We start from the raw sequence: 26,628 nt of genomic DNA on the forward strand, positions 1-26,628 counted from the left end.
TACTACTGTATAATGCATCAATTAAAATGTATGCTGTACATCATAAAATATAAATAAAAATATATAAAATACATAAATTATTATTGGTAAATATAAAACAACAGTGTAAGAAAATAGACATTTTCCAGATTATTAGTTTTGGTATAAAATGTACATTACATGGTCAAATGCATATAAATATTAAATAAGAAAATGTAAATAATCAAAATACTAAACAGGCAGATCACATATTTATCAGGTATCTGGGTTAGTGCTGAAGGTTGCATCATGGGAAACCTGGCTTTGAGACACACCATAAAATCCATATCTCTATATCAAACCTGTTTGCTAAACAATATAATCCATCCATATATTTAAAGACTCTTTTATTTGGACTAGAGTAAATAATCCATGTTTGTCCATATATCTCCAAAAAATCCAAAATATCCCACAAAAAAGAAAATACTATAAGCATAGTTAGTGTCACCATATTGTCATGTTTGTCAGGGAAACCTTGATTTATACAGGTTCTGTGGCTGTTTAAATCCGTATACGGTCACTAGGTCGACTTTGAAAAGGTCGACATGCATTCAGTTGACCACTGAAGGTTGACAAGCCTTACGTCAACATCTCTTGTCACCATGGTCTTTAGGTCGACACAATCATTAGGTCGGCAGTCAAAATGTCACCATGGGTTTTTCACTTTTTTGTGGAGATGACATGTGCCGACAGGCGGTATTTCATGCCCTACCATCCACTAGGGCATGTAGGGAGAATAGAAAAGCCCAAAGCATGGCGAATGGCAGTGACCTAATGCTTGTGTGGACCTAATGACCTTGTCGACCTAAAGCCATATCATGTCAAACTAAGGCCCGTCTACCTTCAGTGGTCGACCTAATGCATGTCGACTTTCCTGCCATCAACCTAATGATCCACACTCCTTTAAAACCAGGTGCAATGCATGCTTGAAATTTCATAAGGGTCCCAGCAGTAGCGTAGCTACGTTTTGGGCGCCCCCCGACGCCGCCCATGCAAACCCCCCCCCCTCCCAATCCCCCACAGCCTTACCTATCGCGCTGGTCCCGGCGGCTCCGTTCTTCTGCTGAGGACCACCACAAAATGGCCACCCCCAAACAGCAGACAGTTTCAGAGAACTGTGTGCTATATGGGGGCGGCCATTTTGTGGTGGTCCTCAGCAGAAGAACGGAGCAGCCGGGACCAGCGAGATAGGTAAGTCTGCGGGGGATTGGGGGGGGTTAACTATAGCACCACAGCCCCCAGCACCCCCACATGCACAGCGCCCCCCCCCCCCGGGGCTGCGGTGCTAGAGTTACGCTGCTGGGTCCCAGAATAAAGGGATTTTATGACTAATGTAGGCATATTGGACGGGTGTGGTACAGGGGTCCGACAGTCGGGATCCCGACTGGCCGGACCCAGACAGCATGGTGAGCGCAACTAAGCCCTATGGGGGTCGTGGACCACCACGAAGGAAAATAGCCGACGGCTGTCGGGAACCCGGCTGTCTGTGTTTTGACAGTCGGGATCCCGTCCGGCATCCTATTGGACAGATCTGTGATCAAGGCACAATTGATATTTATCTAAATAATTCTGTTAGAAAAGTTAGACTGATCATCTAAAATACTGTAACATTTTAGGCAAAGCAGTCAAGAATGCAAAGGTATAGTCACATTTGCAGAAAGAGAATGACTATTTACACTAGAATCCATTTTTGTGCTATCGGGATTACTATGTTTTCACTTCATAAATACTGCTACAGAAATAACACAAGGGGGGATTTTAAGGGGGAGGAGAGCTTGGCCTGTTTTATATTTATTTTTTAATCCGATTTTATGGCAGTTAAATGCACAAGTTTCTTTTAAGGTCATTGATTAAAAGATAAGGACAGATGGTGACATCCATCGGGTTACACTTTTTAAATATGGGATTTTAAGGTACTACAGAAATGGGCTATGCCCCTAGGTCATTGATTTAGGATTAGGATTTAAAGGATGATCTAGATTGCTGAGTTAATGCATTGCTGCCATCAGTGTGTTTATGAATTACTTAATGACAATTCTTATTGAATAGTTTTAAGATGTCATTATGTTAATATGAGAGCTTTTTAATATTGTTTTATTTGTATATAACATGTATATAGTAGTACTGCCTTGTGCATAGAAATTCTGTCAACTGTGGTAGAATTATTTGTATCAATTTATTTATTTATTTATTATTTATTACCAGTTACTTATATAGCGCACACATATTCCGCAGCACTTTACAGAGAATATTTGAACATTTACATCAGTCCCTGCCCCAGTGGAGCTTACAATCTATATTTCCTACCACATGTACACACACACACACACACACATACATTCTAGGCATTATTTCCTCACAGCGCTGTGGTCAGGGGTTTGATTCTTACCATGGCCTTAACTGTGCAGAGTTTGTATGTTCTCTCTGTGCTTGCGTGGGTTTTCTCTAGTACTCTGGTTTCCTCCCACAATCCAAAAATATACTGTCAGTTTAATTGGGTCCTAACAAAATTAACCCTAAAATAGCAACATCCCATCTGAAATATAGCTCCCATCTTAGTAAATTTCCCCTGTAGTGACCGTATCCCTTTACAGCAAAATATTGGGACTATAATCAGGGACTTTGATCAAAGTTAATGCCAAGTCTATTATATAAGAACTTTATAATTATTTTGCAATGATTTATTATTTGGAATTGGTGATATAGACAAGCTTATGCATGATTCCTAGTACTACAATACATCCAGGGGGAAATGTGCCAATATGGGCTCACATTGATAAATAATATCATCCCTGAACCAAAATTATCAATTGATTATAAATTATTTGAATCAATAAACCCATAACGTCCAGTGATTATATGTCCATATACCATATATTATTAGAGATACATCCAATTAATGTATGTTTGTCAATCTGACATCACAAATCCATGTGGAAGTTCACATAACCACATCAAACCACATCAAACCACAGCCAATGTTTTTCATGTATGACAATTGCAGTATTTTACCCACCTCCCTCCCTTACAGTACTACATGCCCTTCTTAGAGTTAGATGCTGAAAACCATAGGGATACGGTCGTATTGTTGACCCAACTTAGGTTGACAGTCATTAGGTCGACAGGGTTCTAGGTCGACATGGATGAAGGTAGACAGGTGTCTAGGTCGACATGGGACAAGGTCAACATGGTTTTAGGTCGACATGGGTTAGGTCGACAGGTCGCGAGGTCGACATGGTTTTTTTCACTGTTTTTGAGCCGACATGTGCCGACAGGTGGTATTTCATGCCCTTCCATCCACTAGGGCGTGGTGGGAGAATAAAATAGTGTGCCAGAAGCATTGCGAGCGAAACGAGGGGCTGCCGTTGACTTCCAACTGTGTCCATGTTGACTGTGTCGACAATCAGGTAAAAAAACAGTGAAAAAACCCATGTCAAATTCGCAACCTCTCAACCTAACCCTTGTCGACCTAAACCCATTGCGACATTGTCCCATGTCGACCTAGACACCTGTTGTCCTTCACCCATGTCGACATAAAACCCTGTCGACCTTGCTGCCTGTTGACCCAACGGTGTCGACCTAATGACTGTCAACCTACGTTTGGCCGACAATACGATCCACACCCAAATCATAAGCCATATCCAATGTGATAAACATCTGGTGACATATTTAAAGTTAATACTAGAGGTTGGTTGCAGGATAAGCATTTCCCCCTCTTTTTTAAATACAGTAGATCAGAATTGTATATGACTTTATAGTCACTGCTGTTCCTCAGCCATCAGTCAACTAATATTTCTAATGCAATCTCAGTTTTCAACAAATGTATTGAGTTTAATGTGCCAGTAAAATATTTCTACCATTTCCTAACTGCATAATCTTACATTAATGTAAAATATATTTAATTTGCCATATCACAGCCCATCTGTATCTTTACTGCCCCACTTCGAATTAGCATTCTGCATACTAAAACTCTGAATATCTTGTGTCATTTCCAATATGGACACACACTATGTAGACCAGGCATGTCCAAACTGTGACCCTCCAGCTGTTGTGAAACTTCACATCCCAGCCTGCCTTGCCATAGTTTTAGCATTCCCTAATAGCAAAACTGTGGCATGATGGGAATTGTAGTTTCACAACAGCTGGAGCGCCATAGTTTGGACATGCCTGATGCTGTGTGCTTTTCAGTATTCAAATCTTATGTACACACGGGTGCAGTGTGAGCATAGCAAAGCCTCATATGGATTTTGGTTTGGGTAACCACATAAGGCATATAGGGGGTTATTTTGGTTCACTCTTTATGACAAAATCCTTCTTAGATGGACAAAACCATGTGTATTGCAGGTGGGGCAGATGTTACTTGTGCAGAGAGAGTGAGATTTGGGTGGTGTTTTACTTCAAAGTGAGATCTATATTGCAGTGTAAAAATAAAGCAGTCAGTATTTACCCTGCACAGAAACAAAATAACTCACCCAAATCCAATTCTCTCTGCACATTTTACATCTGCCCCCCTGCAGTGCACATGGTTTTGTCCATCTAAGAAGGAATTTGTCAGAAAGAGTGAACTAGAATAACCCCCATATTCACTTACAAGCAACCTTTTCCATTGGGTCTTACAGTAGCTTTATGTACTGCCATTGCATTAGTTACTATTATAGACGGAACACAATACTGACTACTCTAGTATTCACTACCATGAACAATGTGAGCCAATCCTCTATACTTAAGAATCATCATTAATCTTCTGTCTAATTAGTTCTCTACCTAAGTACAAACTTTCCCCTTCATACTTTTATTTTATGCACAAACGTAAGTAGAATATTATTGAAACTCAATATATTGCACTAATGGCAAGGTTTGCATGGGGGTTATTCAGACCTGATTACTGCTGTATGAATTTTCATAGCCATGTGATCAGTTCACCCAGACAGAGTAGAAACCCACCACGTGTATGTGTGCTAATGACTTTCGAAAATATTGCTGATCGCCAGCCAGATGCCAATCTATACCCAACTCAATTACTATACAATGATTTTCCCAGTCTGTCCAAATGTGTGACACTCTGACCCTTCCACAAAGACAGGCGGATTAATGCCAGAGCTGACATCACACACCCTCACTTACAAAGTCTGGGCACGCCTTCTTTTTGATATGGCGCTCCAAGAAAATGTCAGGTGTCCACCCCCAAATGGCAACTTCTTGTCAATCAAACTATGGGCCTACTGCAAATAAAACTGTCACTGACTTTTGTCACGATCCGGCATGTCCCCAGGACAGGAATAGTAATGAAGAAAGAAGTTTATGTAGCAACATATCACTTCTATTTGTCTGGTTTACTTGTAACTAACTGTGTTGGGTCTTCTTATCCATGACTATGGGCTGGTTTGTTTGTAACTAGTTGGGTCTTCTTATCCATGACTATGGGCCCAACAAGGTTAGTTTAATATAAACCAGACAGATAGAAGTGATATGTTGATCCAGACCTGATTGCAGTTGTGCAAATTCAAACAGCTGACACTTAATCAATATATTGCACATGCATGTGGTCCTTGGTTCACATGCGCAACACCTACTAGTGAAGAAATTTTGCTATTTTTTTTTCTTTGCTAGCCATTTGCAGGGTTATTGACAGGAAGTAGGAATATGGGGGTGATAACCAGCCTATTAGTGGAAGTGCTAAGTAAAACACAGGTTTGCCAAGAAAAACACTAGGCATGCCTATGAAAACACAGGCATCCAATAAGGAGGGGGCTGCAGGGAGGTGGGAGGCAGCTGGGAGATGTAATTCTTCCTGTTGCTGCCCCTGGAGGGTTTACACACAAATGGGGGTCATACATTTGTACTTACACACACAGACTATATACACTCACAAGGAAACATACATCTGCTGCCGAAAACTAGATCACAACACCGGAGAAAGAAGACACCACTTCTGAAGGTGAGTAATTTCTGACTAATTAAGCTAATTGAAAACTCATATTGATTAGATAGTCCTTGGGGGAGGGGGTGACAGAAAGGTGTCGGAGCAGTCCTGCTAATTTTTCATAAAAATAATGTTTTTTAGAAAGCACTGGAGGTGCGACCTGGTTTTTCCCTAGTTTTAAATACAGGCAGACTTGGAGAAATTCTTGAACAGCCTGCTTTTACATATTGTCCGAGTTAATCTAATGCTGTCCCAGAGTAAAAAAAATTGAAATCAACTTGTCTCCAGAAAAAAAGCAAGGGTGCGCCAGTAGTGCATGAAAACCGTCACACTTTAATTTACAATCCACAGTTAAAACACAATGCTCTCATTCATGCGTACCAGAGCGGGTGGCACATGTTCATTTTTCAGGATAGTATTTGAAACCTTAAAACGATTAGTAAACATGGGAGAAGAAGTTTCCTCTTTTCTATGATCATTTCTTCATGCCTTTTTCCTAGGTACCTTCTGCTATCCATAATCAGATAATTCTCTCCATTGAGGATTTCTCCTGGAAAGAGGACTGACCACTTTCATTGCATCTAATTATCCAATTTGGTGTGTGTGAAAATCTTTTTGGGGTATTCTTATGGTGCTTTCACACTGGCCGATATATATTTATCTGTTTGATGCACCATCGGTAAGTGTGTACTATCGCTATATCTCTGAATGGTGTCATTCACAGATATATCACATTGGCTGTGCAACACAACCAACGGCCAATATATCTAAGGATATATATGGGCATAGTGGGTACGGAGGATCCGCCCATTTGGGATGTCAGTCCCAACGGATCTTGCAGCGTGTAAGTAGAACACATTGCCTGATTTGTTCGCAGATATATCTGCAGATTGATTGATCTGCAGATATAGATACTAGTGTGTACCCAGCATAACTCCTAATACCTGGTTTCACCATACTTCTTTTCCTATTTTGGCCCAATTTTTCACCTGGCCTTTTTTCATAATCTTCCTTTTCTCATTTAAATATTTTGGTTTTATTTTCTAGGATCTATTTCTCTACTTTAAATAATCTTTCTTCCATGTAACCCATACATTTACAATATTCAGGGGTTCTCATTTTAGCTGTAACCTCATTAACCTCTTTCTCTAACCTCCAATTCCTTTCAATTAAACTTCTTTTCAAACACAATCAATAGCATAAAATCTAGGGAACATTCCTATAAAATCCTATTCCATTCTTTTAGTGAATTTTTCATTAGAATATTGGAGTCTTATTCATTCTTGATCTTCTTGGGACTCTATTACATTTGATAACATTTTCTAACCCTACAATACCCCACCACATCCTTGTCTCTTTTAAAAATAAGTGTTCTGCTTTTAAATATTAATCCTCGGTGGTCTGTTCACAATTAAATTCTGCTTCCACTCCTGCTGTGTCATTATTAAATACATTTGCATATTGCTGACACCATTCCAACGTAATTCAGCAAATTTGGACATTTGTAAGAAACGCAAAGCAGCAACAAATTATGCACAATAAATCCTTACATGGTATAAAGCAAAGTCCAAAAAGCAAGTCCGAACTCAAAATCTGCCAGACACATTTTTGTGCGGTTTTACCATTAGGTAATGCAGTTCTCCCTGGAAGGTTTACATATATTTAACATCTCTCTGTCCCATATGGGAGTCCAGCAAAATGAGTTTATCACAATACAACATTCAGCATGCACCATGCAAATAGAGTGACTGGGCTGTGCATCCATTTACACAGCTAGCCGGGCCCTGGTAGCATGGCCTAGATGTGGGAGGTGTGACCACACCCTCTTAGCAAAAAATTGAGTTTATAGAAGTTTTGGAGTGAGGGAACCAAGGAGCCTCTCTCCCAGGGGCATCTCGGACTCCACAGCAGCATCCTCTGCAGTACAGCACACTCCAACATTTGCTGTACTGCTGCTGCCCAGGATGGGAAGTGAGTGCCACAGACCAGGGCCCCCTCCGTCAGGCGCAAGTAATTAGTACCCACCCCCCTCTTGGTAATCATGACAGCAAACACAGTGAAACAGAGTGCTCTCCCCATCACCCGCTGCACAGGGGCAACAGCCAGGCGGCTGCAACAATGAGAGCAATTATGGGCACTGCACAGAAAGCCGGATGCCCCTTGCACACATCAGCAATCCGGCACACATATCCTCACTGTCACACACCCAGGAGGAGGCAGCATCTCCCTGCCAAACATACCGGCATCTGATAAACAGTATCCCTGGTTAGGTGTCTTGCACTGCTCATAGCACTATCAGGAAACCACCCGCCCCTTATCCAGAAACAGCAGCAGGTCATTCTAGACAAAGGACTAGGAGGGAGCGCTGGCAGTGCGTATTTGAGGATGGCTGTGTGCGCAACCAACCAATATGGAAGGGATGGAGTACAAAAGAAGCGAGGGCTAGACTGCGAGACCCCTTGAGGTGCTACCATCCTGTTTGCCTCCGAGTGACTGCTGTTGCTGCTACACATACACACAGCAGCCATAGCAGCCACACACACACAGCAGCCATAGCATCCATCTGCTTTTGTCTATCCCCCCCCCCCCCCACCACCCTTCCATATTGCCCCTTTGGTAGTGCACACAATCATCTGCAAATACGCACTGCCACCACTCCACGGCTTTCTGCATGCCCTGCGAGCGGTGCAAGCTACCTAACTGGGGATACTGTTTACCAGACACTGGTACATGAGGTACAATGATGCTTTCTACTAGTGGGTGTGTGACAGTGAGGATCAGTGTGTGGGTGTGCTGATATGTGCATGGGGCATGTGGACATCTGTGTGGTGCCCATAATTGCTGTAATTGTAGCAGGCACCTGGCTGTAGCCCCTGTGCTGTGGTTGATGGGGAGAGCACTCGCTGCCCTGGGCATCTCTGTGGCCCTGTGTTTGCTGCCACTTGCTGTGTAATTGGAGGTGCATTCCAGCTGGCATGTTTCCAGTCACACCATTTACATAGTGCATGCTGAATGGTTGATTATGATAAATTCATTGTGCTCGGCCCCCCTACAGGATAGGCCAATGGTGAATATATGTAAACCTTCCAGGGAGACCTGCACTAGATAATAGTGCAAACTGCAAAAGACTTCCTCCTGTGGTTTTTGAGATTAGCGCGTTCAGACAGACAGACTTACTTCAGGAACATTGCTTTATACCATGTAAGGCTTTATACTATGTAAGGTTAATGAAGGATATCGGCAGCAAGCAAGGGCAGCTTTCACGTGTGTCCAGTGGGAGCAGCATAGATAGGGGGAATGAAATGCTGTGTCAGGGGTGGGGGAAGGTGCATGCCTGGGGGATTCAGGGTACAGTGGGTGAAGGCCAGTGTTTGTGCTGACACAGAGGGCAGTGGAATGTGTGACTGGAAGGGCATGTCAGGAGCACATTGTGTTCTGGGGGCTCTAGGAGGCACTGGGGCTGAATGTTGGGGTATGTGATAGGCAGCAGGGTGATAGAGCAGGTTGGCTGGGGCAGGGGGTGAGTTATGGGTATCAGGACGCATGGAAAGGGGTGGCTGGGGTAGGGAGTGTGTGTGATAAGTTTCAGGGGGCATAGAGTTGGGTAGCTGAGTCAGGGAGTGTGTGATAGGTAGTAGGTAGTGTGTGATGCAGAGCAGGGGGGCATGCATGCTTTCAAATTAAAACAAAAATGTTCTCATTAAGGGTAATATTCTTATTGGCTGTATTCTTACTGGCTGTATTCTTACTGGCTGTAATCAGCTCCTGACTGTTAAGTAACAGGCTTGGTTTAAAAAAGAGAAAGGTGTTGTACTTCTCCACAAGGGAGGGGTACGGGTTGGGTGGCGCTGTGACTTGTGTTGAGTCACTAGCAGCTGCTGATTTATGTCGGGGTTGTCAAGCCCGAACTAGATGGATAGCAAAAAAGGGGGGGATGGTAGCAGCGCTGGTTAGAATAAAAATATATTAAATTAAAATAACATAAAAATGATGCAGATTGGACTGATTGTACAGTTAAAGGAAATACAATTTATTATGATAAGACCAAAATGGGCTGATAAAACACAGGGAATATATCCTGGGGGGGTAAATAACAATGAGGGACTGTCCGTTCCTATTTTGCCTGGAATTAAAGTCATATGGTGCAAAATTGCAATGAACAAAATTGGGTTACCGTCCACCTGTAGACATGCTGAAGGGGTGTGATGAATCTCTCCCTGGGACTCGAGGCCCAAATCGTGATATGGGCCGAGTCACCGTCCAGAGTAAGGGAGACACCCGAGATGGAAACTTCCAGAGATGGTATTGGGGTCTTTCAAGATCCGGTTTGATGTCCACGGTTAGGTATATCCCAAATGGGGTCCACGGCTGGTCTGGAACAGTCCAATAAAAAGTGAGGGGGGGGTTTGAAGAACACCTGACGCGTTTCGCCGTCTCAACGGCTTTATCAAAGGTGACATACTGGTTTAAAAAAGGACAGCTAGGAGCTGATTGGCCAGAGATAAAGTACCAGGCACTTTATAACTTCTCCTCCCTTATGACTGCTTCACATATATACCCCTCTGTAATGTGACATATAGTAATATGAACTATGGATACTGTATGTCATAATGTGATTCAGGGTGTACAGTGTTGCATGCTGAGTACTGGCAGCCCAAAAATGGGACATAATGTGAACTGGGGCACTAATTTGGTTCATAAAATAAACTAGGGAACCTTTATGGGGCATAAAATGAACCATTGGTTTTAAGAGGTGTATCTATAGAAGCACTGGGACAAAAGCCATATCAAAAATTGCTTTATGGCCCACAAAGTTCTGCCTACACCCTTGGTTACATTACGGTTTATGATGAATAACCATTTTAACCTAATTGTTGCCCATTTACTTATAAACACATGACTTATAATAACTTACATAACACTAGTTACAAATAGCTTATTGTTTACTAGCATGTATATGTCTAAGAAGCATTTTGTGAACAAAGAAGAAAATTATACTTTACTGTAATTTGGCAGTTTTCTTTTTTATCAAGTGAACTAGATAGTCTTTTAGTACAAGTAGAGGACAGAACATCTAATCTCCTGGGTTAATGCAGGACAAAAATCACTTTAAACTCTTAGCCAATATAAATATTATAACCTCTGTACTGAGAATATTTTGGCACTTTTTGATCTATCAGTTTTCAATATCAATATCAGTATTTTTTTTGCAGCCATATAAACTACAGTATACTATATTTTCCAAAAGTCTTTGAAGTTTCAGACACAAAACTAGTTTACTTAGACCCTTATTTAGATTGCTTCGGTTGGGTGCAAATTCGCACCGAGACCAATGTATTGCGTATGCGTATGTGCAGCTGCATTTCTGTGCATGTCCATATGCTGGAAGCATGTGAACTCAGCGCTTAATCTGTTCACCAATTGCACTCTCCCTGCCTTTCGTGCGGGGGGGGGGGGGGGAGAGGGGCATGGGGTGTTAGCCAGGGGCATTAGCATATACATACACCCAGCGTTTCATGGGCGTTCCCAAGAAAACACTGGGCATACATATGGTAATGTGGTTGTGACGCACAAGTGGGGGACGGGCAGCTGACATAACTGGATGTCAGTTGCCCGCCCATATCACTGCATTTCTTCGTTCATATGTACGGGCGTGTGCCTTTCTTATCATTCAATGGTCGGTGACCATCGAAAGATGGGGGAGGTTCCCACTTGCATGTGAATGGTTGTTCATATAAAACATCCATTCATGTGCCGGACAAACGACCCAGTGTGAAAATGGGGGCGGGCATACCACCATTCGCCGGGTGAGTTCTGGATGACTCGCACGGGTGCAAATTCGCGCCCAAGCGAGTCAGCCAGAATACAGGCCTTAGTGTTACTACACAGCAATTAAAAATGTACACTCGATTGCCAACAAAGTGGTTTTATTGGCATTGCAATAATGAACAACACCAATAAAAACTTTGCTTTAGCATTTATCTACTTTTGCAAAACAGAAAATTAACCATCTTGAATACAATTTTTGAAATGTAGGAATAACATAACAATGTATGACAATATTAAAACTGGAAAATCTGCTGTATCGAAGGAACCCTTGGTTTTATTTCAAAAAGACATCTGGGTTTTAGAATCTGGGTTTTAGTAATTGGGATTTAGAACCCGCCAATCTATAAAAAGTTACTGTCTTCTAAAGTGTTAACAGCTCTGGTGACATGAAAGTTTTAAACAAACTTGAATTTTAAATTTCATGTTGGGAAATACCGTTTGTTAACATTTTTTATATTTTAATATCACTGAAATTTGATGATATATTGTGAAAAGCTATTGTTTGAGATGGACCATTCATAAATTCAGCAGAATTTGAGAGATATGCAAAAAATATTGCATTAGAATTGATAGGCGAATTGGGCAACACCGTTTACAAAACAGCAGTAAGCAGCAGTAATCAATCTTTGGAATATTGCTTTTTTTATATATAAATTGAATTTAGTCATGCAGCTACAATGGGATAGGTTCCCTACCACTGTAGACCATAATACAAAACTTTTTCGTAAGATGAAAATTCAAAGGAAAATCCTTAATAAACAAAAATATCTACATTTTATTTGGTGAAAGGCTCTTAAAACTTTGCTACAACAGGTTCTTCTTTTCTTTCTTGATCCAATTTGATTTGAAAAGAAAACAAAAAGCAGAAGAACTATAAAAACAGGCCCCTACATGAGCTACAGGTTGAGTATCCCTTATCCAAAATTCTTGGAACCAGAAGTATTTTGGATAATGGATTATACTGTATTATGGAATATTTTTATATTTCAATGATGTATCTTTAGGTATCTTGCATTTATGTAGTATAAATTCATCAAACACATGAAATACACACAAATATATTGTATTTGTGCATGAAACAAGGTTTCAGAACATAAAATAAAGTTTATGTACTATCTCAAGCACTGAAGTTGAATGCCAAGCAATCATTTTCTTGCACATGCTGTATTTAGTACCAGCTACATACAGGTGAAGCTGCTCTCATTAGAGCGGCTCCTGGCAATAGAATCGCCATGCTCCGTCCCCGCCAGTCACCATCCTCCAACAGAATGGGGCACACGCGTTCAAGATGCTTGAGCGCCCTGTTCTGTCGGAGGTTGTAGCAGCCCTCTGCCCATCTCCCTGATCGTGCCTGCTCTGCCCCAACCTGACCCTGCTCCCTGCCCATCTCTGCTTCAGGGAGACTTCAGTCCCTACTCCCTATCGCTTTTCTAAGGGTGAAGCAAGAGCGAATAAGCTTGTGTGTCCTGTCAGTCAGTTTGATGGCTCCGCCTGTATCATGTCCCCAGTAGTGCCAGTTATAGATGAGCCCAGTAATGTCTGTTACATATCATGTCCCCATTGCTGTTACAGATGTCCCCAGTAGTACTTTTAGCAACAACAACAAAAATTATGGAAACTATGGTTTTCAGAATAATTTGGATAATGGACGTCTGGATAAGGGATACTCAACCTGTATTATATTTGACAAGGTTTAAATAGTTGTCAGCAACCTTTTTGTAAAAGGTTGGGGAAACTGGGTTTATTTTGACAGTTTTGGGAGAAATTTATTTATGGGGATTTAAGGGTAAGGAGAGTTGTTTCCATGTGTACTACTGTACATTGTATCAACAAAGAATAAATTTCTATTTTTTTATGTTAATTTAATTGTGAATCAACTTTTTTTTATAAATAATTCATTGTTTATACAGTCATAGACAGGGGTATTAGCAATTCCTGTTGATAATATAGGGAATAATTGGTTGGCAAGGTTACCGCTATAAACATCTTCATAATCATAGTTATCCCAAAGTTTTTGAGATCATATGAGCCCTAAATGCAGTACTAGTTGACTTTTTGGAGGGCATAATGTATTTTTTTTTACCCAACAGGATCTTCAATATAAGGTCCTGCCATATAGCTGGTTTACACTTAGTGGTGGGGCCTCCATGCTTGAGAGTATGTCAGAAATAACTATTAAACTTCAGGTTGCTTTTTTTACTTAATGAGGGTGTTTAAGGTAAAACTTTTTAACGTGTGTTACCTTAAATAGCTCAGGATTGTGTCTTGGCATATCATGACAAGCATATTTATTGTGGCTTTATACCCCATGGTAGAATGGAATTATGTTTCTAAGAAATATGTTTAAACAAAAAGAAAGTATTCAGAGTAAAAAAAAAATCTATACAGTATATATTTTATGCTTTATCGTCTTCCAAAATAAAAAGTAACCATTAACTTATCGGTTTATATGGGTTAACTGAGACATTATATGTTTTACAGTATTAAAATAATTTCAAAAATACACCAATCAAATGGTTGAAACAGTTAATATTAATTTGAATAAAAAAATAAGGTACTTATGTATTATCTGGGCTCCCATGTTAAATGCACCCCATTTTTTCATACCCCCACTATCCAACTACGCATGGAGTTGATTTTATATAGAGTGGCGAGCGCAGCGAGCCACCGTGCCCGAAGCGTGGTGAGCGCAGCGAGCCCCGCGAGGGGACGCGGTCTCATAAGAAAAACGGGAGTCCAGATATTACATAAGTACCAAAAATAAAAGATGCCATTTTCTGTATTATTTGGGTGACATCTAAATAGAGTATCAGTAATAGGACTACATTTAAGGAAATCCCTTTACTGCTACCATTTTATTTTTTCAGTAGGGATCCATTTAAGAAGAAACTAGACTTATACATGTGTTATATTTTATTATTATTATTATTATTATTATTATTATTATTATTATTATTATTATTGTTGTTGTTGTTAATATAATAATTTTCACTGGTTAATTATGTTTTCATCTTTTTTTTTTTTTTGTTTCACACTAAAATGTCCCCAAAATGTTTGATAAATTGAACCTATTGCCCTTTCTTAATATTTTCTTTTAAGTAAAAACAAAACTTAAATGTGCTAGTATGAAGAAAAGAAAATGTTAATAGGGGTTGTGGCCTCTAATTATTCACCTATAATTTAAGTTATTGTGAAGCTTGGAGCTGATGGACATATTAATGTCTATGTAATTTATTATGTGCATAGATAATGCATTAATTTGCTTATAGTAATGATGGAAGCTGTTTTGTAATAATGCTGTAACAATAAAGCATTTGGCCTTGGTCCACCAGATGGGACTTCAATGTTGTTGAGAATGATCACTGTTGGAGTCATATTCAATAAGACATTGCATTTGGAAATTGTTCTTTATGTTTAGACATTCAATAACTGATGCTACATGAGTTTATTGATAAATATGTTCATGTGGATTATGTAAAAATATTACAAGCATGTATTTTACACTGCCAACTGAACCCGGAATATGTTTGTTTCATATTATTTTGTATAATAGAGAAAATAAGTTACACTATTGTATTGCGCTTCATGATTTTGTAAGGTGACTAAGAAAAACAGTAGACAGAAAAATAAATGAACACTACATTAACAGTTTTTATAATTACAATTATTTTTTTATTTACTTTTAAGAGAAACGTATCATATAAGCATAGAAAAAGTATAACTGCAAGTATAGAATTAAGTTACTGAAGAATCCCAAAAAATCATTAATGTGTTTGAGGGATGCTATATACAGTATAATAGTACTTATAGTGCTATTTTATACAAATAGTACTATAATATATTATACTAGTATATGAAATAATCTACGATGTGCCTATAAATATGTCTTAGTTTGCATTATTAATGTTGCCATCATTATAATTATTTAAGCTGATATAATAGCATGCAAACAAACTAAAACATCTGAATGCGTTCACTAATATCGTATTTACATTTTGGTTTTATACAGTACGCTTTAAAATGATCCATAAACTACTTTCTTAGATTATATTAATTATAATACAATACAATACAAACCTTTGGCCATAATAAAATATATTTCATGAACAATACAAGTGTTGCAACATGGACACAACTCTTATATAAATAATAACACAATTCAGCTGCTGAATAATAAATTATGCATGTATATTTTGAACTTTGTTAATAGAAGTTGAATCCTATTTAAATGCATGCACGTGTGTGCTAGCACACTCATAGGCACACACATATATGTTTGTGTAATCTCTTTTTGCAAATCTGCACTGCACTTAAATGCAAAATGAATGTCATGCACTATTTACACAATTTAAGGACTGTTATTAGGTTATGCTGCCACCTATTGTTCTTTAGGGAGCAGCACTCTGCTTTCTTTGCTATAATGTTCATTGTTTGAGAGTGTTGGTCAGTGCCATTTCCCAGAGAAAATACAAATGACATTTTTAATTGTATATATGATTATTTTGAGACGTAGTCAACATAGACACAAACATCATATACATAATTTTAATATTGATTTAAAATGTAAGTATTTTTATTGTGTAATATAATTTTTGTAGCATATTGCTGATCTAGAAGACTAAAGTCCTTGATGGATGTTTTGTCATTTTAATGTTTGTGAGGTCAGAATATAAATAATGCAAACTGCGTCCTGGGATATGAGGCAATGAATTACCAAATGAAAACATATATTTTGTTGCCTTATTCTGGGTAGCACCGAAGTCAATTACTTAACACTGGCAGCAGAACTGAAACACAAAAGAAATATTCTATATTTAAATAATTAAGCATGTACAGTATTCATACATATATACTATGTAGACAGTGTATGTGTGTTTATATACTCTTAATTTATCTAAGGTAATTTACTAACCAATATTTTTTTTAAATTATTGATAGTATAATCATTTTTTATTATTTTCTTTGATCATACAATTCAGTCAAAATTTTATTTGTAAGAAGAAATAATTCTAAACACAAAATACAAAAAAACCTATGTATCAATACTATTCAAAAGGTTGATAATGATATAGAAATGCATTATTATTCTGATAATATTTTGTTTTAGTATAATACTACTAATAAAAATATTTAATTCACTATTATTGGTTTGTTTAATTTGAACCAATATGTAGCTCTAATTTGAAAATAAACATGTCTACTCTTTAAATTTAGTATTATTTTTAGCTATATATTTCTACTGTACAGTGTTATCGCTGGGATATTTTAATGTAAGGTAACACTAGTTATATGCTAAATGACCTGTAAACAAAGATGCAATGCAGCATTGTTTTAAATCTCTACAATAATTTTGGAGAATCTACCACAATTCCCTACACTTAACTTAGATATTTTATTCAAAAATATTTATATATTTAGTATATTTTTGTGTATACTAGATACTGTATAATCTTGTATAAGCTTGTACATTTTATTCATCTGTACACAGAAGAAACATAAATATGCTTCATATATATATATATATATATATATAAACTTTTATGGTGATATTTTAAGCATTGATAAATAAGTAATATGATTATTATTGATATTCTTAAATTGATAATATTTCACATTTTATGATGTCCAAACTGATTCACATGTACTGTACAGTGATTGTATAAATAAGAAAATGTCATCTGTCATGATTAATAAATAGAATTGGAATTGACAAAAAGATACCATACAACAAGAAGTTATGTTATTTTTATTAGTTCATAGTTTACTATCAAGTAGTGATTACTCCTATAATCAATATGATGTAAGGCGCAACAATAATGATTACTATATAGGTATAAATTAATTATTTGTTAACACTATTCCAGCTCCAGCAAAATACTGTACTACATGTGTACATGCATTTTTTTAAACTTACAATCAAATAAAATATATAAACCTAGAAGGCTAGATCAAATAACATTTTAAAATAATATCCTGTTCCACATTTAACATTTTTTTTTGTATCTTTTTGTGACGGGATTCATTGCCTTAAATGAGCATCACAAAATCAGTGGAGCTTTCATTTACATTTTGTCCCTTTGCTATCCTTTTAATCTATTTACATATATATATATATATATATACATATGCCATCATTCTAATGTAAATCTTGCTTATTCTTTTCAAAGACAACTAAATAATTAATTCTGCATTTTTGCACGATTAAAGATGATGGATAAGCTTGGCTGGGTAAACATCTACTAACCAATTCTATGCAACTCACATGTCACAATCCTTCTGGCTCGCAAGTACTAATGACAAGACACAATTAGCACGTGTATGGACAGGCAAAAGAAAAAAACTATCCGAGATTTGAAGATGGACAGGATTGAGAACAGGAAAGGACAAACGTTCACATATCACATTGTGATAATATATCTATCTAGCAATGCTGTATTTTACTTAAGCTATGCAATGCATGACAAGACTAACTTATACACAGAATTTCAATAACATGACCAAACACACACACAAACACACTATATATATATATATATATATATATATATATATATATATATATATATATATATATATATATATATATATATTTAACAAACACCATATTTTTAATTCATCCTAGCCATGTTAGAAAGATGGTAAAAAGGTATTATTATATTTACCATTGACTTCTCTCAACAGCCCTATGCAATTTGCCTTCATCCTCTTTTTTACTGGGAAGTAAACTAGAATGGGGATATTGCACTACATCACATACAGTACATTGCATTCGCCTCTAGACATGACCCAAAATGATGCTTGGAAGTCATGCACTGACCTCCTGCTAACCAGCCTCTTGTGATTAATTCAGCATGTCCCTGAAAGTATCTTCTTGAGAGCATTGTTGTTTTTTTATTTTTTATTTAAAAGATCTTGGAACCCACCTATATAGTTTCTCCCCTGGATCTTTATCTTTATCTGCCATTTATCTGCAACAAAAGATTTTTTTGATAAACTGAAAGACACCAATATGCCTAAAAGCCCAGAAAATGCTGTAATAGATCAATATGGCATAAATGTGTTGAGAAATTAATCTGATCTCAATTTTATATTTGTTTACTTGTGCAAACCTACAACATGTCTTTAATGTGCGCTCCTTTATAGCGGAGATGCAATATGGCAAGAGAAATGTTAATTTCCAACCAAACACCGGCAATCACAACCATCACATGGACAGAATAAAGAGAGCAATCTAACATCCAGGGATATGAATTTCTGATCAGTGGCTGGCAGACTGCCGTAAAGGCTTACAGTAATCCCATTGGACAGCCAGGCTTGATGAAGCCTGGGAACAGGCAACCACAATGTAGGTAGTTCACAATTGCAAGCATTTGTCCATAATTTAGAGCTATATGAGAAGTGGAGAGTATTCATCTGAACAACAAGCTGTAATTTTACAACAGTAACATTTATACAATTGTTAACCCATCGCAGCCCTGTGCGGCCCAAAAAAAATCACTGTTACTGTAAGATACACACATCATCTGCTGTGCTGTAAATGTTGCATTCTGACACCAGGGAAAACAGTTCCAAAGAATCAATAAAATTAACCTTGCATTTTTTTTTACAAATATTTTCCTTTAAATCCATATTTTTAAATTAAAGCCAATCTGTGTATTGACAAGTGTATTTTGTCTGTGCCAACACACACTTTACATTTAATCACCCCAAAGGACTTGCAAGATCTATGACAGAATTTCTGTTAGTAACATGAGAAGAGACATGTGTCTCATCTCTCTGTGTCACAATGTTTATTAGGCAATGAGATTCCTATTCACATATTTTATGCTACTTAATAAACATAGATATGTATGTCCAGATATTTTTGGCCACTGACAAAATGTGATATTTTGGCTGTTTTCCCCCAGATATATTCAAATGATAGTTACATTATGAATATGTTTTTAAAGTGACTAATAGCAGCTTTAATTTGGGAGTATTCAGTTCTAATTTGGAGGAAGGGTTAAGAATTTACAGCTGTTTAATATATATGGTAGCCCCCTCTTTTTCAATGGCCTAAATGATATTGGCAATTGATTCAAAAGCAGTGCAATGGAAAGATATGGATTACTATTAAATGTGATCAATGAAGCAGACAAAAGGTCTGGAGTTGGTTCTAAATTCCGTACATCAGAAAGACCCGTCTTACAATCATGATTTTGTCCAACTTTCCCTACAACTCCCCAGCAGTCCTTGGTGGTTTTTGGACACACAATGTACTCACAATCTGTCATACAATCCGTCATACAATCCAGCTGCTGCATACGACTGGTCATCTCACAATCAATTGTATACACCTAAACTACCTGAAAACTGCAGCTGAATTGATGCCGGTTGTATGCGTCATCAAAAGACTGATTGCATGTGCACAAGCAATCGGCTCCCAATCCCAACTGATTAACTGATGCAGCACATCTGATCAGAGGACCAATCCCCCAACCAGCAGGACCGTGCATAGCACTCTCCCTGCTGAACCCTGGATGTGGGACAGAATCTGCTCATTCTCCAAGGCAGACTGCTAGGGGACCTATGACCAGCTCATGTAAAGTCTTTATACAACAGTACAAGCGGCTAACCATCTGTCCTCTGCGGCTGGTAAAAAGCTCTGTTCCCAGAATTTGGAGTGTCCCTCCTATGATATGAGGGTGGACTGTTTACTTCGGAAGGCCGATAAAACACCAGAGCTGGTATTTAACAAAACTACAGCCTAAAGAGACTATCTTTCTGCGCGGGACTGGTAACTATGAAATGCCTGGCTAACAACTGATTTCCTATGCCTCATTTGGAAATTTAATCCAAGCCTCCTACCTGAAAACATATATTTAAAAATCAATTTGCTAAGCCTTTATATGTTTTATGTAGTGTGTCTTGTTATGTCATTTTGTCTTTGAAGTAAATAATGAAGTGCACTTCCTAATTTTTAATATATGTATGATATTTTCATGAATTTATTTTAATAAATTTTTTATATGATTACAATTAATTGTTTCTTTATTAAGCTGAGCACCACTGCGCCCCATGGGAGTACATATTAGCGCAAGCTATATGTCCTCTGTTCCTTTTCTGTCTTAGATTAACAATGGGCCTGATGTAGCTGCAGCTCCAGGCCCACTGTCCAAATATGCCCATTTTGTCGAAGAGGACTGTGGTTTTCCAATGAGCCCAGCCCTGCGTTGCTAGGCCCCCGGTAATGGAGATACCACCGGGCAAAGCTGGAACGTTTTCCCCATAGGATAACACGGGACCCGCTAATTCCGACCCCCACCCAGTTCTCACGGCTGTCATTACCCCCCCTGGCATCACAGAGACTCGACCTTGATCTCTTTCAAACCCACATCGCTGGGCCACCAATGTGACTGGTTCATATGGGTTAATTGGTTCCAGAGATATTGCGGGTAAACCAATTTTTTTATTTCTGAAATGTCATTTCATGACTTTTCATGTTCTTTTAGGGAAGATTTCTCTGGAACCAAATGGCCCAGTTTCATGGGACCAAAATATTCGAAGCCCACTTAAAAGTTCTTCAATATGATACTGGTCTCATGTAAATGGGTCAGAAGATATAGCTGGTTAAAGGGGGGGGGGGGGGTTCTCTCCCTTTCACACCAGAAAATGCAGGTACTATGCTGGTGTAAAAGAGGCCAGCCTGGGACTGTCCCAGCATGATCCTGGGATCATATTCCCAGGTAAATACCTGCATTTTCTGGTGTGAAAGGGGTATTATTTCAAATATCCGGGAAATGCAATGCTCTGAATACAGCAGGGCAGCCCCTGCTCTCTGCCCGGCTGTCAATGGCTGTCACTTCTGCCCGGCAGCTGTCCCCCAGTTACTGCGAGCATGGCAGCGAGCATGGAACCCCTGGCAATGAGCACATAGGTAAGCAGCACTTATGTAGCATCATTTTAAATTGGCATTATGGTGTTTGGCATAATACATAATGGAAATTATGGTGTGTGGCTTAACATGTAATGGGCATTATTGTGTAAATTTTTAATGCGTGCCTTTGGCGCGCAATATCCCTGTTTGTCGAGAATATTGTGAATTTTGGCTCAATCCATTTGGTATATTGTGTAATTGGTTCAATTCATGTGGCCAAATGTGAATTTTGCCTTAATCTATGTGGCATAACATGAATTTTGACTCAATTCGTGTGCCATAGTGTGAAATTGTGCTCAGTCGGTGTGAATTTTGGCTCATTCGATGTGGCATAATGTATAAGGGGGTTACTATTGGGTTGCAGGATTTGTATAAGGGGTATATGGTGTGGTAAACTTTGGTGACCAAATAAAAGGTGCTGAAATGTCATCTACAAAGTTTTGGGTTTCAGTATAATTTTTATGACTGGAATGCTGCCTCACCCCGCAAGTATTTTAGGACTTTGGCATCCTGTTGGTGCACCTTTGGAGGGCACCCAGCAATATATCTCCCTGCATCCTGTGAATGTAGGAATTTCTTATATATACAGTTGGAGCACCTCTCAACTTTGCTCCTTAGGTCATTGCTCACCATGGATAGCCATGGCTATCCTATTGTTCTCAACAGCAATACAAAAAATAGAACAATTCAGTAGGGGATTAGCAGAGTAATCCTATTACTCACTTAATCCTATTAAATGGCTAAATGAGGAGGTCAACATCTGTATATGCATTAAACTGCACCAGCACTTTTTTTTGGAGCCTTATGTGTGCCACCTACTTTCCTGGGACCATATAGAATTGACTCAACCCTAAGGGGGTAACCCATATTTGGGACACCAGAGTGCTGGGGAAGATATTATGTGTGAGTGTGTATGTACACAACCCATGTCCACCGCCCCACGCCCCCGTCCACACTGCTGCGTGAAATAGGGTGACCAACTCATCCCTTTAATCCGGGACACATATTAATTACACAGGTTCTGTGGCTGGCTTTCACCTGGTTTTAAACTGCCACACCTCAAGACTCCATTTCACCTGTTTTTAAACTGGCACAGAACCTGTGTAATTAATATGTGTCCCGGATTAAAGGGATGAGTTGGTAACCCTAGCGTGAAAATAAATTGGCGAATAATCAATTTGCCGCACCTGCTCGCACAAAGCGGCTGCACGTGAACAACATGACTCCCCTGTGCTAAAGTGCAGGGGAGCGAATCAACCTGAATGAGGGCCATAGCCTGTTACACACTACCAGGTAGATGCTAATTGGCTGGTTGTTTATCACTCTCCACTTTACCACTTTTGAAGCTTCGAGAATCTAGCCCACAGCCTGTTTCTTCACACATACATAACCTGTTACACACACACATGATTTTGTCTGTTCCCCCTTTCCCCTGTCCGTCCACATGCATTACCTTTTGTTGGAGTGACCACAGGAGCCAGGACCAGGAACTTGAAGCAGGAACAGGACAGCCACTCACACTGCACGGACGGGCTTAGGCAAATATGGGGGTGTGGCCTAATCGTGGACCCCGTGCCCACGCCCCCTTAGACCAACAACAACAACAACAAAAATAGTTTGTCTCATGCTGCAGGAGGAGGTCAAGAGCAGGGCACCACTAGCTGGCCAGGAGAGGGGAAACGATGACCTGAGCAGCGGAAGGTAATCTCATGCTGCTCCGAGCTGTGCATAGAAGAAGGTCGGGTGGAAGGAGGTAATATGCCCCTGCTAGTGCACGCTACAGAGCAGACCCCGCCCCTATGCAGTACAAATGCCCTAATCAATTGGCTAGTCTCCCTATGTCTAGGTCCGGCTCTGCTCGATCCACTCTGCTGGGACCTGCATTTCAAGCAGTTGTTTTCCTATTCTGCCTGCTTCAATAGGAAATGGGCAGAATGCAGGAGGAGCACCCTTGTTAGCAACTTACAATAGGGAAGGCTCAGGGCCTGATAAAGCAATAGGTTGATTAGGCTGCAGCCTAGGTTTGCAGGAATGGGGGGACACCCTGCTGGTGATACCCAAGGAATACAATTATTCCATGCTTGTTACTTATCACCTGCCCTGATGTACTGTTGGGGGGCAAAGTTGTTAAGGTGACTGCCAGATGGCTGCGCCAATGTAAAATACTTAGAAAACCATTACTTTATGTACATTGTGCTACACCACCAGCTGGGCAGCCTAAAGCCTAATGCTGTTTACAAACGGTACAATCCAGCATGAGATTTTGACTATATAGTCAAAATATCATGCTGATCGCAAGCAGATCGTATGCAGATTGCATGCAGAGCGCACAGGTTTTTGACCTTGCGATCCTGATGCGCGCTGCCGTGACAGCACAAATCGAAACCCAGATAGACAGGGCAGCAATGACTATATAGTGCAGATTGTATGTAAAAAGTACAGAGATAGCAAAGATTGTATAGCACTCGAATCTTAAGTCAAATAGCAAGGAAATCTCACCGTGTGTACACACCATTAGCCTGCTTCATGCCACAAGAATTAGATCCTACATGCCAGTTGTTTACCCTTCGTTACATGTACATGGGAAGTATTATTGGCAAGTCCCTGAGTGCCCGTACATGTGTGTTTAGCAGCATTACAAGGGGAGCTACATGTGTATTAGCCTAGGCCACCTGGAACCTTTTATCAGGAACTGGGTAGTATGATGCTAGCTGGTAACAAATATTGGGTATGGATCATTAGGTCTAAAGGTGCCCATACACTAGGAAGATTTATCTTCAGATCTGGCTGGTTGGAACAAAAACATGGTTATGGATGAGTGACAGTTTGTCAGTTTTCCAGCATTTCCAAGCAAATTGTCAACTGTCATTTGCTCTCATCCATAACCATGTGTCTGCTCCAACCAGCCAGATCTGAAGATAAATCTGCATGTGTATGGCCACCTTAAAGCAGTTAGGTCGACAAGCATTGGGTCGACACAATTAGGTCGACATGAGTCTAGTTCACCATGAGTGTAGGTCGACATGTCATTAGGTCGACACAAGCATTATGTCGACATGGACAAGGTCGACAGTCAAAAGGTCAATATGGGGTTTTCACTGTTACCCAAATGTAGACACAGTCTACATGGACACTGAAACGTAGCACCGCATCTCCTCGCATGGCTCACTGTGCTCGCCATGCTTTGGGCATGGTGCCTCACTACGATTGTCACACTATTTTATTCTCCCACCACGTTCTAGTGGATGGTAGGGCATGAAATACCACCTGTCGGAACATGTTGGCTCAAAATACAGTGAAAAACCCCATGTCGACCTTTTGACTGTCGACCTTGCCCAGGTCGACCTAATGATTGTGTTAACCTAATGACATGTCGACGTAGACCCATGTCAACCTTGCTGCATGTCGACCTAATGGTGTCGACCCCAATGATTTTCCACCTAATGACCGTATCCCCAAATAATTTCTATACTTTCAGGCTAAAACAAACCCTCTTACCTATATTCAAATACTAGCTGACCCGCCCGGCATTGCCCGGGAAAACCTTGGGGTAGTTTTATTTCCAAAATTGCTGAAAAATGTCATCTTACAGTATGCTTTGCCAAAGACCTAAGATTGTAATTAGTTAAAGATTCCACCATAATGTAGAATGTGTTTGCATTGATACTCAATAATGGCAATGAAATCAGGTGTGGTGGTGTTGTTGTTTGAAACACAATGCTCCTGAGTTGATAACTTGTATGTGTTGTTGAATTCCACATCCACTCCTGAGATTTAGCACCTATGACATACCCTCCAACATCTGAGGGTCAGAAATCAGTACACAGTCAGCAAGGGATGTGGCCACGGGAAAGGGTGCATGACCACACCTCCATTTCTATACTTTCAATGGTACTGTTTCTAGGGTGTGTAATTACAGGCGCTGAGTGCGTGGAGACCGGGGTGGGCGTTACTTATCACGCCATAATTAATTAAAAATTCACAGCTCCCTGCCACTCCCCTCACCGATCCTGCCTGCAGCAGTTTCTGAGGTCTGGAGATCTGTAAAGCACATGCACCGGCCTTCTCTACCAAACAGTGGGGCAGCTCCTGAGTGTGCGAGCAGGTCCACGGGCCTGGCCACATGACGTCATGACGCGAGGCACGCTACCTGGACTGCAATGCAACACTGGGAACGGGTGCAATGGGCCAAATTCTTCCCTACACCCGCCGGGCCAATCCACCGATCCAGCCACTGTCAATGGGTGTATTGATAAGGTTTGGAGTGTAAGAAGTTAAAGAATAACACTGAGATAAAGATTTGCCATGTTAAAGTGTACAATTTACTCAATAAATTGTGAAAATAAATGTAAGTGTACATAGAAGTACACTCAAGAAATTAAAGTAGGATTAAGAAATAAGTTCTGATTTAAACTGATAATTGTTTGGATGAGGGTGGGTTACAAAACAAATCTATAGGTGGGGGGGGTATGGATATTGTGGGCATATTTGGGGCTTGGTACATCTACAGGGGGCCCTCAATTGATGGGATTTTTACTACAGTGTCACCATAGAGGGATTCCCAATTGAGGACCAGGTGGTCTTTTATGGACCCTTTACAATCCTGTAGGTCTCTTCTCTTTGAGCCTATGGTCTCTCTTAATGATAGTCAATCACTGAGGGAGACCGTAGGCTCCTGGAGAAGAGACCAACGGAATTGCAAAGGGGTCCCTAAAAGACCACCTGAACCCCAATTGGAAATCCCCCTACGGTGACACTGTAGTGAAAATTTCTCATCATCTGGGTACCCCCTGTAGGTGTACCAAACACCAATTATGCCACCAATATGCATACCCCCTTCCACCTATAGAATCACATTTTAAAGTCACACTGAAAATCGCATCCAGATATTTTCCCTTTGTAAACTATAGAACTCGCATATGTAATAGGATGCAAGTTCTAA

General features: G+C 39.6%; 1 long non-coding RNA gene across 1 annotated transcript in view; it reads right to left on the minus strand.

Annotated features, from left to right (window-relative positions):
- Positions 1-18,491, minus strand: part of LOC146079459 (uncharacterized) — a 272,777-nt gene extending 254,286 nt beyond the window's left edge. The window contains exon 1 of the long non-coding RNA XR_014474541.1: positions 18,433-18,491. This is a non-coding gene — a long non-coding RNA (uncharacterized LOC146079459). The remainder of the gene's footprint in view (positions 1-18,432) is intronic.
- Positions 18,492-26,628: the final 8,137 nt, after the last annotated feature.

Source organism: Crinia signifera, chromosome 5, assembly GCF_055691185.1.
Source record: "Crinia signifera chromosome 5, ASM5569118v1, whole genome shotgun sequence".
Lineage (NCBI taxonomy): Eukaryota > Metazoa > Chordata > Amphibia > Anura > Myobatrachidae > Crinia > Crinia signifera.